This window comes from Mesocricetus auratus, unplaced genomic scaffold (assembly GCF_017639785.1).
Source record: "Mesocricetus auratus isolate SY011 unplaced genomic scaffold, BCM_Maur_2.0 Super-Scaffold_100007, whole genome shotgun sequence".
Taxonomy (NCBI): domain Eukaryota; kingdom Metazoa; phylum Chordata; class Mammalia; order Rodentia; family Cricetidae; genus Mesocricetus; species Mesocricetus auratus.
The window spans coordinates 37,544,812-37,559,187 of record NW_024429191.1 but is presented as its reverse complement, the minus strand read 5'-3'; positions in this window follow the sequence as shown (position 1 = coordinate 37,559,187).

Below are 14,376 nucleotides of genomic sequence, written 5' to 3'. Positions count from 1 at the left end.
GCTTCCTGTGGCTATGGAAACAACTCAGGGAGTCAGATTGCCTCTTTCCCTGCTCATGTCATGGTGGGTCTCTGAGCAATAGGAAACTACCTTGTATTTCCAAAAGGTATGTAGGTAAGAGCTCTAGGTATGCAGGTAACAATTCTGGGTATGCAGGTAACAGCTCTGAAAAAGAGAGACACCAGGCCTCCAGAACCTCAAAGATGTGGAGGGAAAAAGCTAGGTCTCAAAACCAAGGTTTTTCATTCAATTATGAATGGGGGAGGGTCTTGTGAGGCCCAATCCCACCCAGGGAAGCTAATAGCAGTAGAGGGCTGATTGGAGAGAGGAGGTTATTGTCTTCAGTGACATAGCCCTGGTGATTTTCTCACATTCCAGTGGATTGTGTCACACCCATACCCACATGAGTTGTCTGACTAAACTTGATGGGCTTATAAAAAAATAAAAACAAAACCAAAAAACACAAAAGTGAAAAAGGACTTGATGAGAAGAGGGGAAAGCAGGAGGTGGGTGTGTGGGAAGAAGAGAGGATATAAATGTGACCAGAATGTATCACATACACCTTTGGTGGCACACTCCTTTAATCTCAGCACTCGGGAGGCAGAGGCAGGCAGATCTCTGAATTAGAGGCCAGCCTGGTTTACAGAGCAGGTTCCAGGACAGCCAGGACTACACAGAGAAACACTGTCTTGGGGGGAAAAAAGAATAAATTATTCTTAAAATATCAAGGATTTTCATTTTTCCTCTTTGGCTATCTAAAGACAAGGTGGGTCACCAGCAGCTCTACTGCAGTTAGTCACTCTGGCCACGTCTGCTCATGTCTGTGGTCTCACCTGGAAGTACAGGCATCATTTCCATGAGTGCAGGAAGGACAGGTGTCGCTAAGTCAGACTGAGAGGCCACCCTTGAATGATTTATTCCAGTCCATCTACCCATGAAAGAGATCATACTAGTCCTTGTACAGAAAAAATAGATATTCAAGGATTCTGACTTCAAGTCACTACTGCCCTGTACCCCGCAACCTGAACTCCCCAGCCCTGTACCCCACAATCCTATACCCACCAACCTGAGCACCATAGCCTTAACACCACAGCCCTGCACATCACAGCCTGAACACTACTGCCCTGCACACCACAGCCTTGCCACAGCCCTGCATTCTACAAGTTGAATGGTGTTGAGATTGTCGTCAACCTGAATACCATACCCCTATACATCACAGCCTGCATACCACAGCCTGAGCATCACAACCGGCTCACGACCCCACAACCCTGGCCCCAAGACCCATCAACACCACTACACAATGGACTGACCCAGCTTGGGTCCTCTCGATGTTCTACAGTGGCCCCAACATATATGCCAACAACTCATGGCATAGTCCACAGGCTTCTATGGAGAATTTAAGAAGCATGCCATGCTTCCCCAGTCCTCCCACCCCTAATCTTTGTATGAGTGGCATTTGCTTACAGTCAGTTCCAAAGACTGACAGGGGAGGTGAATCACTAACTGCATTTCTCTCTAGATTTATAATGCAGCCACTATAGTAACCTGGGACTCCAACCCATGGAGAGCCACCTTCGGAAATCCCCAGTAAGAGCCTTGCAATCTAGTTTATGGTGCCCTAGGTGAAATGGTACCTCGTCATGGAAGGGTGTGGTGATAAGTGGGGGAGCTGGTAGAAGAGTGGTAGGTCTCTTGGCATAGGCTGTTCTCAGATGGGTTTTGCTGTCTGTGTCCTGCAATAAACCACCACACAAACACACACAAAGATGCAGTTAGTCCGCTAATCTAGGGCAACATCTCGACCAGCTTGCTACACATTTCCAGTAAGCATAGAGGCATGTTGAGACAAACTTAATAAAAATTAGCTAAGAACAAAACTGAAGAATCCTTCCACTGAAGGACTTTCAAAGCCATCCCTTCCTACGGTCTCTGCCTCCACTTCATACCTCCACAAACATGCTGAGGCCACTCCATCCTCTTGAATCACTCTCTCTAAGTATTGTCAATACAGCCCACCACAGAGGCCAGCCTGGAGTGTATTGTGGGTTAATACAGTGTTATTGTCAATACAGCCCACTCCAGAGGCCAGCCTGGAGTGTATTGTGGGTTAATACAGTGTTATTGTCAATACAGCCCACTCCAGAGGCCAGCCTGGAGTGTATTGTGAGTCAATATAGTGTTATTGTCAATACAGCCCACCCCAGAGGCCAGCCTGGAGTGTATTGTGGGTTAATACAGTGTTATTGTCAATACAGCCCACCCCAGAGGCCAGCCTGGAGGATCAGGGAGAAGACGTGTTGGGGTGAATTCTGACTGGGGCCTAAGAGGTGAGTCAACATCAGGCGATCCAGAGAAGGGCTGGTATGACCCTTGCTCCAGATCCACGTCCCAGTTCTAAGGGGAAAATTGTACTCTCAGATCCAAGCAGGGGCTGAAGAGTGTGGGACCTGGGATACATTGTACAGTCCTGCCCCATTGATGTCAAACTTGGTCTCCCTTGTTATCCACACTACTGGCAACAGCTATGAAGGTACCATAATACTGCATCTGCAAAGGTAAGAAATGTGTTTCTGTATTCTAAAACCTCAAGATGCAGGATGCAGACCTGCAGTGGAAGGAGCTAATAAGCAAAGGCAGAAACAGCTGTGTAACTGCAATCACCGAGGCCAAGGGCGTCATGCTCTGGGCTGGGAAGGAAAGCTCTTCTTAACGAGGGAGCCTTTTTGACATAGGTTAGTCTAGTGAAGGGAGTCACAGCCAATTTCCTCATCCTTAAGAGGAGTGGACAGAGAAAGAGAAATTGGTTGGAAGTCTTAATCACCATCCTCCTGAGTGAGGAACATTATTAGTTCCCACTCCTGATACTGTGCCAATAGACACGGGCCAATGAAACGCAGAGCTGTGCTGATGTCACACTTGCCTAGGCTCACTCACCACTTTTATAGCTTCCAGCATCCTGACACCCAGCATAACAAGATCTTTTGGGGTGTCTAAGGTCTCACAAGAACAAAGGACAGGTGGCATCTCTCAAGGACAGGCCTGTGACGTGCAAAGGCGGAAGAGGAAATAAGACTCAGCAAACATTCAGTCCCTCTTTATGACACTAGTCATATGCCTGGCAGCCAGCCAAGTCATCTGAATATGTTCTTCCTGGACAACATGCAATGGCCGGGAAACATTAGTCAAAGTGTGAGGGCCTGGAGGTGGGAGAGCTGAGCTGGACGGGAGACAATGCTCTGATGCGACCCACCAGAGAATGAGCAATCAACCGTGTGGCTTTCTCCTGGCTTCAGGAGCCCCCAAGAACTTGCCAGATGAAGCTACTTATAAGAGCCCAGACACAGGGGAAGATAAAAGCATATGATTTTCTTACATGAACTCTAGTTCCAGAATGCCTATGAGTAGAGCCAGGGACCTGATATAACTCATTCTGGGTATATTCTAGCTGCTTCTGCCCCAACACTATCTGGGTCAAGTGCTTCTGTGGAGCGTCTAATTGGCCTGTCAGGGTTGGTCTGAGCCTGAGGCTGGGAAGATGCAGGCGACTCAGCTGGGCCCACAAACCACTGTGGAAGCCCCATTTTCAGGAGCCTAAAAAAATGAAGAGCTGGTTGTTGGGTGAGGGGAGCCACCAAACAAAGTCTGGGGAGTCTAAACCTGAGCTCAGAAGAGTGCCACAGCATGGAGGTCCAGGACCAAGGTGCATCAGAAGGCTTGCAGTTGCTTACCAAAAAGCGGGGAGTCAGATCGGGAGGTAGCAGCAGGCAGCCTGGTGATGGCATGCACAGGTGCAGGTCCCGTGTATCACGCAGGACGTCACTGAAGGTGACCTGGAGAGACCACGGTTCCAAGGCATGGCAGAGTGGCAACACCAGGCTGCTTCCTTGAGATGGCCCATCAAGGAAACCCTAGGTAGAAGGTGCAGGTACCTTGGGGACCTGAAAGGAAGGGCTGACGTTGCCTGCTTTCTTGCCTCAAAGCTGTGGTTTCCACTTACTGATTCACATGTCCAGAAAGAGCTTCCCAGCTCCCGCATGAGCACACACATGTCAAGGTGGGGCAGAGTGCAGTGGGGTGGGGAACTAAATTGTACCTCAGGGAAAAAAGATAGAGTGGAGAGAGAGTACATTAAGGTGTGTGGAGAATATGCCCAAAGTACATTATACACTTCAATGCAAATGACCTTTTGTAAGGAAGAGGAAGGAAGAGGAGGAGGAGGAAGAGGAGGAGAGAGTGGAGGAATATGGGAGTTTCCAGGCACAGAGGGTGAGCCTATAAATAAAAACAGGACTTGAGAGATGGCTTGAAGAGGACCTGAGTTCAGTTCCCAGCACCCATGGGACAGCTCACAGCCACCTGTACATCCTGCACCAGGAGAGCCAGTTCCTTTTCTGGACTCCAAGGACACCAGCACACATATGGCACACACACACACACACACACACACACACACACACACACACACACACACACACACACTGTAACATCCGAGTGCCCACACATCAACAGATGATAGATAAGTAGACAGATAGATAGGTAGATAGATAGACAGACAGACAGATAGATGTGAAAAGGAGTACTCATTGACCTCCAGATCTCTCTACCAAATTCTAGAATCCCTTTCATGTGTCCGAGAGATAGGAGACAGTGAAAGAAAGACTCCAGCCATCAGAAAGAGTCAGACCTTCTTGGGACTAAAGGTGTGTGTTCCTCTAAAGTACAAACTTCTCTTACATACAAAGTTGAGAGATCATTGAGCTTAAGGATGCTCTAGAAACAGACAGGGTAACAGAGCAGATTGTTGAGAAAAGTCATTGGGAAGCAATCTGGTAGATAGATTCATGGCAGACAATCACCTCAAATTTATATACTGGAACCCTAGCCCCAAATGTAATAGCATTCGGAGGTGGGGGTCCTTGGAAGACAATTAGGTCATGAGGGTGGGGACATTACAAAAGCAAACCCAGATGAGTACCCTTCTCCCGGGGAGATACACAACAGGAAGTGCATGGTTCACAACCTGGAAGAGGCCTCACCACAGACTGTCAGGCTGGCATCCTGCTCTTGGGGTTCCAGTCTCCCAGGCTGTGAGAAGTAAACTTCCATTGTTTGTCACCCTGTTGGTATGGTCAGTCTTCATTGTCAACAAGACTTAGAACCACCCAGGAGACTCACCTCTAGCTGTGGCTAGGAAGGTGTTTCCGGGGAGGCTTTTCTGAACAGTAAGGACCACTATCCCCACCTATAGGTTCAAGTTAACTCCTATCAGAATAAATCTCTTTATTTTAATGAAATCACAAATAAAAGGATCACACAGCTAGATTAAGGCAGTTTCTCAAACAAACGCTTGTCCAGTCCGAAACTCCAATTGTCTTAGTGAACATTTTCTATACAGTCAGAATGACCACTCTGAAGCTGTGGAGCTTCCTGGAGGCTTTTACACTTTCATTATCAATTAGGTCTTTAGGCACAAAGAAAGAAAAGAAATGACTTCTAACAGGATACATATAGTACAGGGTGTAACTATGGTTATCAACAGTCCATAATAGCATAAAACTATGGTTACCAAAAGTATATAATACTGAGTATAACTATGGTTACAAGTAAGTGAACACTAGAGAGGATTTTCTTTTTATTGTAATTGTTTTGACACAGTGTTTCATCTTGCTATGTAGCCCAGGCTATCTCAGAACTCACAATTCTCCTGCCCCAGCCTCCTGAGTGCTGGAATTTATAAGCAACACCTTCTGGCCTCAAAGGGCAGCAATTATGCACACAGTACACATTCATACTTGCAGACAAAACACTCATACACACAAAATAGAAGTAATTAAATCTTAAAAAAATAAAGATGGATAGGAGTGCTATAAAATGCAGTCTTCTGGACACGACACAGCTGTCATACTCCTGAACTCACTAGGATTATGATTAGAACCCAAGACCTACACCAGATCAAGACAACAATATCCGTCAGTAAGCTCCAACTAGACTATAGGTTCATAGACACCTACACATGTATGAAGCACATGCATACATACATACACACACACACACACACTCTCTCTCTCTCTCTCTCTCTCAGGCACATACATAAAATAAAATATTTAAAATTCCCACTGGTGAAGAGGGCTTCTGCTCAGAGCACCAACGAGGGAGGGAACACCAGCTTGCTGGGATGTCACAGGGTCAATATTCACACCTGCTGAGCCCTATCTGAGTCTCTTTGTTGCTTCTTTTCACAAGCTGTTAAGATGATGTGCAAAGTGCCACGGGCTTCTTTGGAATCCAATGTGGAAGTTTATTTCCCATGTGCTCACTGCTCTATGAGTCACACCTTCATAATCTGTAAAAATGGTGAGTTTTAAATTCACTTATACTTACCTAGGGAGAAATGAGATGTGCCTCACCCTGCTCGTTTATGAAATAGTCCAGGAAGCAAATTTGCCATTGGCCGCACATCCCGAACAAATGAGACAGGTGAGCCGAGCCCAGGAGGAAGTCCGGTGTCCTCTCAAGGGCGGTCTTCCCATGTGGGGCCCAAAGTCAGAGAACAGGAAGAGCTTGTTTCCCTCACAGGAGGCTGAAAGATGTGCTGAGACAACCATAAATACTCACCTCCCCTTCCCAGGAAATGTGAGCTCCACAGCCGAGAAGCCCAACCTGGACCCACCCTCCAAACCCAGAAGGCATGGACAGGTAACAGCTGTATTTGCACCTGCTCGGATCCCAGGGTCCAGGCACCAGAACCTCCAGAAGAAAGTACAGGGTGGGGCCCCAGGTGCCTTGGGATGCCACAGAGGTTGGGGGGGGGGTGGAAAGAAAGAAGAGAAGAAGGAAGACTTCACAGTGGGAGGCAGGGTGGGGGTGGGGAGCCAGGGAGGAGCAAGGAGAGGCAGGGGGTGAGAAAGAAGAAGGGTGGCTCTGAGCTCTCCTCCTCTGTCACCTGTGGGCAACCCTGTGTGGGAGTCACATGGATACCACATCAAAGGCGGGTGGATGAGCCTGGTCTGTCTCCAAGCCATACACTACCTTCCTATTGCTCCAATGGTGATGACTGGCGGCATTGCTGTTTTTACTTGTGTTGTCTTTAACAACACTCCTATAAAAGAAGTCTAGAACTGGCCCTCAAGCAGCACACACCCCCTCTTTTTTTCCCCAAGACAGGGTTTCTCTGTGTAGTCCTGACTGTCCTGGAACTCTCTCTGTAGACCAGGCTGGCCTCAAACTCAGAGATCCACCTGGCTTAAGGGCAGATTCGAGGGTCTCCCTGGAAAGGGGAAATAGATTTTGTGAGTGGACTGGGAATGGGTAGAGTTGGGAACAGGAGGGATCACTTGGTGGGGGGAATAAATGCTGAGAGAAACAACTGGAATTGGGGAGGGGGCATTTCTGGGATGAGGTGGAAACCTAGTGCAAGGAAACTGCATGGGATCTACAAGAATAGCCCTAGCAAAGCCTCCTAGTAATGGGGGACACGGAGGCTGAACCAGCGTCTTCTATTACCAGTCAAGGTCTCGAGTGGGATTGGAACACCAACCCAGCCACAAAACCTTCAACCTACAGTTTGTCCTGCCTGCAGTGTTCTGTGAGCCTAGCAGAATCCTCATCAAAGAGACCAGACAGACTTCACCCAGCAACTGATGGGAGCAGATGGGAGTCCCACAGCCAGACATTAGGTGGCGCTCAGGGGATCATGTGGAGGAGGGACAGGAAGGATCAGAGGAACTAGTAGGGACAAGGACACCATGTGAACATGGTCCACAGAATCAATTGACCAGACTCATGTGGGCTTGCAGAGATCAGGGAACCTGTAAGGATCTGGCCTAGGTCCTCTGCATATGTTATGGCTGAGTAGTTTGGTGTTCTTTTGGGATTCCTAAAATTGGGAGTGGAGCACTGACTCTTTTGTCTACTTATGGGACCCTTTTCCTCCTACTTGGTTGCCTCATCCAACCTTGATATGACTGTATATGCCTGGTCTTATAGTAGCATGTTTTGCTGTGTTTGGTTGATGTCCCTGGGAGGCCTGTTCTTTTCTGTGGATCTAGGAGAGAGGAGAGGTAGGAGGAGAGACTAGGGGAGGGGAGTTAGGGGAAACTGCAGTCTGGATGCAATATATGAGAGAAGAATATAAAAAAATGGCCTTCAAGATAGCTCCAAAGATAAAGGTACTTGCTGCCAACACTGATGACCTGAGTTCAATCCTAGCTCCCGCATGGCAGAAGAAGAGAATAGACTCTATAAGGTGTCCATTAACCACCATGCATACACTATGACCTCAAGTACACACCCACACAAATACACACAATAAATAAAATAAGCAATCTATTGGAAAAAAAAGAAATTCAGGTCTGAGTATGGTGGCCCATGCCTGTAATTCCATCTCTCAGTGGCAGAGGCAGGAGGACTACAAATTTGAGGCTTGCCCTGGGCTACGCAGAAATTCTGTAAGAGAAGAAAAGAGGAAGAGGAAGAAAGGAATGGAGCTTGAAGGCTAGGGATCTCAGCACTGGGAGATGGATGTAGGAGGGTCAGGAGTTCAAGGCTAACCTCTCCTAATAATGAATTTGAGGCAGCCCGGTCTACATGAGAAAAACAAGGAAAAGCCTGAGAAACCGTTTAGGGGGTAAAAATGCTAGTCCTACAAGCCTGATGAGCTGAGTTCATTCCTAAGAACCCACATACAAAGCTGGACGTATGCCATGCATCTGTAATCCCAGAATTCCTATGGCAAAGTGGGAGGCAAAGACATTGAGAAGCTCCCAGAAGCTTGTAGGTCGGCTAGCCTGGTGTACACAACACAGCAACAAGTACTGAGAGATGCTACCTCAGAAAAGTGCAAGAAAGAACCACACTGACTCCTGAAAGTTGTCTTCTGACCACTGTACATGTGCTGTGACTTCAACACTACACACACACACACACACACACACACACACACACACACACACACACGGGGGGGGGGGGGGCAGCAGAGAGAATAAATAATTTTTAAGAAAGAAAGCCAAAGTCAGGCATGGTGGCTCACACCTTTAATCCCAGCACTCAGGAGACAGAAGCAGTAGGATCTGATTTCTAGACAGCCTGGTCTACAGAGCAAGTTCCAGGACAGCCAGGGCTGTTCCACAGGGAAACCCTGTTTCAAATAAAAAGAAAGAGAGAGGGGGAGATGAAAGGGAGGGAGAGAGGAAGGAAGGGGAGGGAAGGAGGAAAAAAGATAAAGGAAGGAAGGAAGAAAGAAAGAAAGAAAGCCAAGCAAAGAAGGAAGAGGAAGGAGGGAAGAAAAAAAAATAAATTTAGAAACTTTACAACAGTTCAAGAGTTTTATTTGGGGGCCATAAATGTTTGCATTTTGTTGTTTTATTTGGTTTGTTGTAAAGGCAACAGCTAGAATGGAGAATTGTGGAGGGCTAGCAGGTCTAAAGAAAAAAATAACCAGAAAAACCAATGAGGGCAGGCAACATGAAGGGGATCTACCCCCAGCTTCCAGTACCTTCTGAAGCACTGGAATAACTTCCTCTGGACTATAGTGCTCCTTTAGGAACTGTGTGAGAATCACCAACACATGATGTTGGTGGTATGGAAAGCAGAGAGCAGGTATTTACATCTGAGTTTTGATCCAGAACCAATAAAGCTGCTGGTGTGTCCAGAGTTCAGACTAGCTTCTGGTGCACAACTCCAACCCAATTTAAGTCTTTTTTTTTCCTTATATCAAATATGTCCATCTGGCTTGTGTAGAACATGAGTGGACTTTTCCAAAATCATAAGACCTTTCCAAGCCGGGCATTGGTGGCACACGCCTTTAATCCCAGCACTCGGGAGGCTGCGGCACGTGAATCTCGGTGACTTCGAAGCCAACTTGATCTACAAGAGCAAGTTCCAGGACAGGCTCCAAAGCAATATAGAAAAGCCCTGCCTCGGAAAAAAAAGCCTTTCCAAAGCTATCTTGTGGTTCAAATGTCCTCAAAAATGCTCATAGGGATGAAAGGAATTCAAAGTACCTGGCACGAGTACTCCATGGCCACTAAAGCCCCTGTTTGCAGAGGTGGGCACCATGTGTGCGACAGCAGTGTCGGAGTCTGTGCACACACTTCCCAAGGGAGGTCAGCTGAGTCAGGGGAAATTAACCAACAACCAAACGGCCATCTCTGAACAGGTACAGCCTGCAGATGAAGAGGCATTTATGCAAGAAAATCCTCTAGAATGTTTGAGGACAGCAAGCACCTGCAGCACTTCGAGGAAAACTCACTTGTTTTATCCCCAGCCCAGGGAGCATGAAAACAACTCCAAGTGGGTGCAGGCAAGCCTGCAAGGCCTCCGTTCCTGGCAGCTCCCAGCTGAGGGCTGCAGATCACTGCGCTGTGGGCGTTGGATGTTCAACTCTGAAAAAATGCATCCCACGTGGCACAGACGTCTTACAGCCTGAGAGTCTTCCAGAGATCAGCAATGTTTTCTTCATTATTTAGAAAATGGAATATTAGCTTCTGTAGTCAAGCCCACATAGATATGGCAAGTATTTAGTGCCTCTTGAATTAGCTCTATTCTGGCAGTGGGGGGTGTTTAACTGTGTCTAGACCAATACATCTGTTAATTTCTCAACACAGTACAATGGGAAGCTTTTTTATACCAAATTTGACAACACAACTAAATTTTCAAAACTTCAAAATATGTGTGTGTGTTAAAATACCAATAATATTAGTATGTTCTGCATCCATAACAGAGACATCTAACACATTTCATTAAAAAATAAACAGAGGCTAGAGAAATGGTTCCGTTGTTAGGAGAATTCTCTGCTCTTGCAGAGGACCCTGCTTGGAACCTCAGCACCCACATCAGGCACCTCACAACTGCCTCTGACTCCAGCTCCAGGACATCTGATGCCTTCTCTTGGCCTCTGAAAACACCCACACTCATGTACAAATGCCCTACATGCACGCACACGCGCACGCACACACACACAGAGTGAGGGAGAGAGGGGGAGAGACACATACAATATACACATACCTACACACATCTATCCTTTTTAAATAAACTGATGGAGAGATGCTTTGGCAGAGGACCTGGGTTCAGCCCCCATCACCTGCATGGGGACAACCATGTGTGACTCCAGTTCCAGGGGATCAACACTTTCTTCTGGCCTGGCCTCATGAGCACTGCTCACACATGGGGCACAGATATACTTGCAGATAAAAGACACATAATAAAATGAAATAGTTAATAAAAATCTCACAAAACATGAAAGTTCTATACTGAGCAACTGCATTTTGTTTGACTAGAAAATGGCATGTTTCAAGCTGGCTGAGTTCCAGGCATGTGACTTGTGGAATTGACAGGCAAATCCCCAGGTGCATTCTCTTGGTCCTCTTCCTAAGTGTTCTTTCCAGGGAAAATGTTTTTGTTTGTTTGTTTGCTTGTTTTTAATTTTGGCAATCTTTTTTTATAAAAAGCCCTAAGTATATAAATAAAACCTCATATTTTTTAATAATTTATTTAACTTTATTTTATGTGCATTGGTGTAAATGTATCGGATCCCCCTGGAACTGGAGTTAAAGACAGTTGTGAGCTGCCATGTGGTTGCTGGGAATTGAACTCAGGTCCTCTGGAAGAGCAGCCAGGAAGAATTGTAAAGATGTCCCAGGAACGTGATTCCTGCCCCCATACCTTCCGTATACTGCATACTCTATTTCTCTCATGGGGTCTGACTTCCTGTTACAGTATCAGATACCAAACACCACTGGAGCCAACAGAGGGTGGGGCCTGTCTAAAACTCTAACACCAGATCCATAAACCTCTTGACTATCAACAGCTGAAGAATTTCAGTAAGGACCAGAAACAGCCCCACACCTAGGAACCTAAGGCAAGTCAAGATAAGCAAGGCTAATAAAGCTAGTGTGGTTGTGTACAGTACTGGCACCGTTTATGCTGCAGGTCACTAGGCGTTTCCCTAAGGAATCTTCTACCAGCTAATCACACATGTCTTGGGGCTCGCTTCCCCTGCTGGTGCACAAACATACTTTGCATTCTCTTCAATTGTTGCCAGGGTTTTTGTTTATTTTTAGAGTTCCATCAAGCCTGAACCTGACAGCCTCAACCAGCTAGGTTCTGCCACCCAAACTCAAAATGTCAATTAAAAAGTCCAACGAGGGCTAAAGAGACGGCTCAGCAGTTAAGCATGTGTGCTGCTCTTCCATGGGATGTGAGTTCAGTTCCCAGCACCTACACAGGGCCGCTCACAATAACCTGTAAACCAGTCCCAAGGGATCTGGTGCCCTCTTCTGGCACACACAGAAACATACATAAATAAAAATAAAATTTGGATGAGCTAACCTAAGAGTACTGGATAGTTTTATGTCGATTTGATACAAACTAAATCCTCTGAGAGGAGGGAACCTCAATTAAGAAAATGCCTACATAAGATGGAGCTCTAGGGCATTATTCTTTTTTCCCTTTTTTTTTTAAATTTAAATTAGAAACAAGCTTGTTTTACTTGTTAAACCCAGTGCCCTCTCCCTTCTCTCCTCCCCTGACCCCCACCAACCCCCCCATCCCATCCCCTTTCTGCTCCCCAGGGAGGGTGAGGCCTTCCACGGGGGATTTTCGAAGTCTGTCATATCATTGGAGCAGGGCCTAGACCCTCCCCTATGTGTCTAGGCTGAGAGAGTATCCCTCTATGTGGAGTGGGTTCCCAAAGACCATTCATGTACTAGGGATAAATACTGATCCACTACTAGAGGCCCCATAGATTAACCAGACCTCCAAACTGACATCCTTGTTCAGGGGGGTCTAGAACAGTCCTATGCTAGTTTTCCAGCTATCATTCTGGGTTCCATGAGCAACCCCTTGTTCAGGTCAGCTGTTTCTGTGGGTCTCTCCAGTCTGGTCTTGACCCCTTTGCTCATCACTCCTCCCTCTCTGCAACTGGAGTCCGGGGCTCAGCTCAGTGTTTAGCTGTGGGTGTGATTCTGCTTCCATCAACTACTAGATGAAGGCTCTAGGATGGCATATAAGATAGTCATCAGTCTCATTATTAGAGAAGGGTATTTAAGGGAGCCTCTTGACTATTGCTTAGTTGTTAGTTGGGGTCAACCTTGTAGATCTCTGGACATTTCCCTGGTGCCAGATTCCTCTTTAAAACCATAATGGCTCCCTCTATTATGGTATCTCTTTTCTTGCTCTCCTCTATTCTTCCCCTGACTCTATCTTCCGTTTCCCTCATGTCCTTCTCTCCCCTCCTCTTTTTCCTTTCTCTTTCTCCTAACTCCCTCTCCCCTCCCCTCATGCTCCCAATTTTCTTAATTAGTGATTGATGGGGGTGGGCCCAGCCCATTGTGGATGGGGCCATCCCTGGGCTGGTGGTCCCAGATTCTCTAAGAAAGAAGGCTGAGCAAGTCATGAGTTACAAAGTCAGTAAGCAGCCCTTCTCCGTGGTTTCTAAATCAGCTAGTGCCTCCAGGTCCCTCTCTGGCTTGAGTTGCAGTCCTGACTTCCTTTGATGATGAACTGTGATGTAGAAGTGTAAGTCAAGCAAACCCTTCCCTCCCCAAGTTTCTTTGGCCATGGTGTTTCATTGCAGCAATAGAAACCCTGGCTAAGGCTCAAAGGCAAGATAGAAAGGTGGGGAGATTTATAGGAATATGGAGAAGAAAAAGAGACCTTCGCTCTTGAATCTAGTTGAAGCCTCCTAAGACAGCAGCACGATTAACATTTAGTCTGAAGTTGAAGGCAGAGGGTTAATATTTCTCTTATATGAACGTACTTTCAAGCAAAAATGCTAAAGGACAATTAACTAGGCTTAAAGCCAGAATACATATGACCTCGGGTCAGGCAGGTCTCACAACTCCCAGACATTTTCTGGCGATCTCACAAAAAATATTATGTGTTAACTTCAGCCTGTGTCCTGCTGTAAGTCACTCCAATACAGTGTAAAACTTTTTTCAGGTTGTGCCTTGCCACGAGAGGGTAAGTAGTTTTTTATTCCATTGTACCTGGGAGGATAAGCAATGAAACCATCTGTCCTGCTCCACCCACAGGACATATGCTGATAAATGACTTACTCCTGGGAGCAAAGGGGGTACCACCTATTAATTTATCAGGATGACTGAGACTGTAGATATATATAAGCATATTAGCATCCTACCAGGAGAGCCAGTGAGATGGCTCAGCATTAGAGACACCAAACCTGAAGACCTGAGTTCAATAAACTGGATCTACATGGTAGAAGACAGCCCACTCCCACAGGTTGCCCTCTGACTCCCCACACAAGCTGTGGCACGTATGCTGCTTCCCCACCCCAGCATGTGTGTGCGCGCGTGCACACACACACACACACTCATTCACAGTGCTCTTAACTGCTGGGCCGTCTCCCCAGCCCCTGGT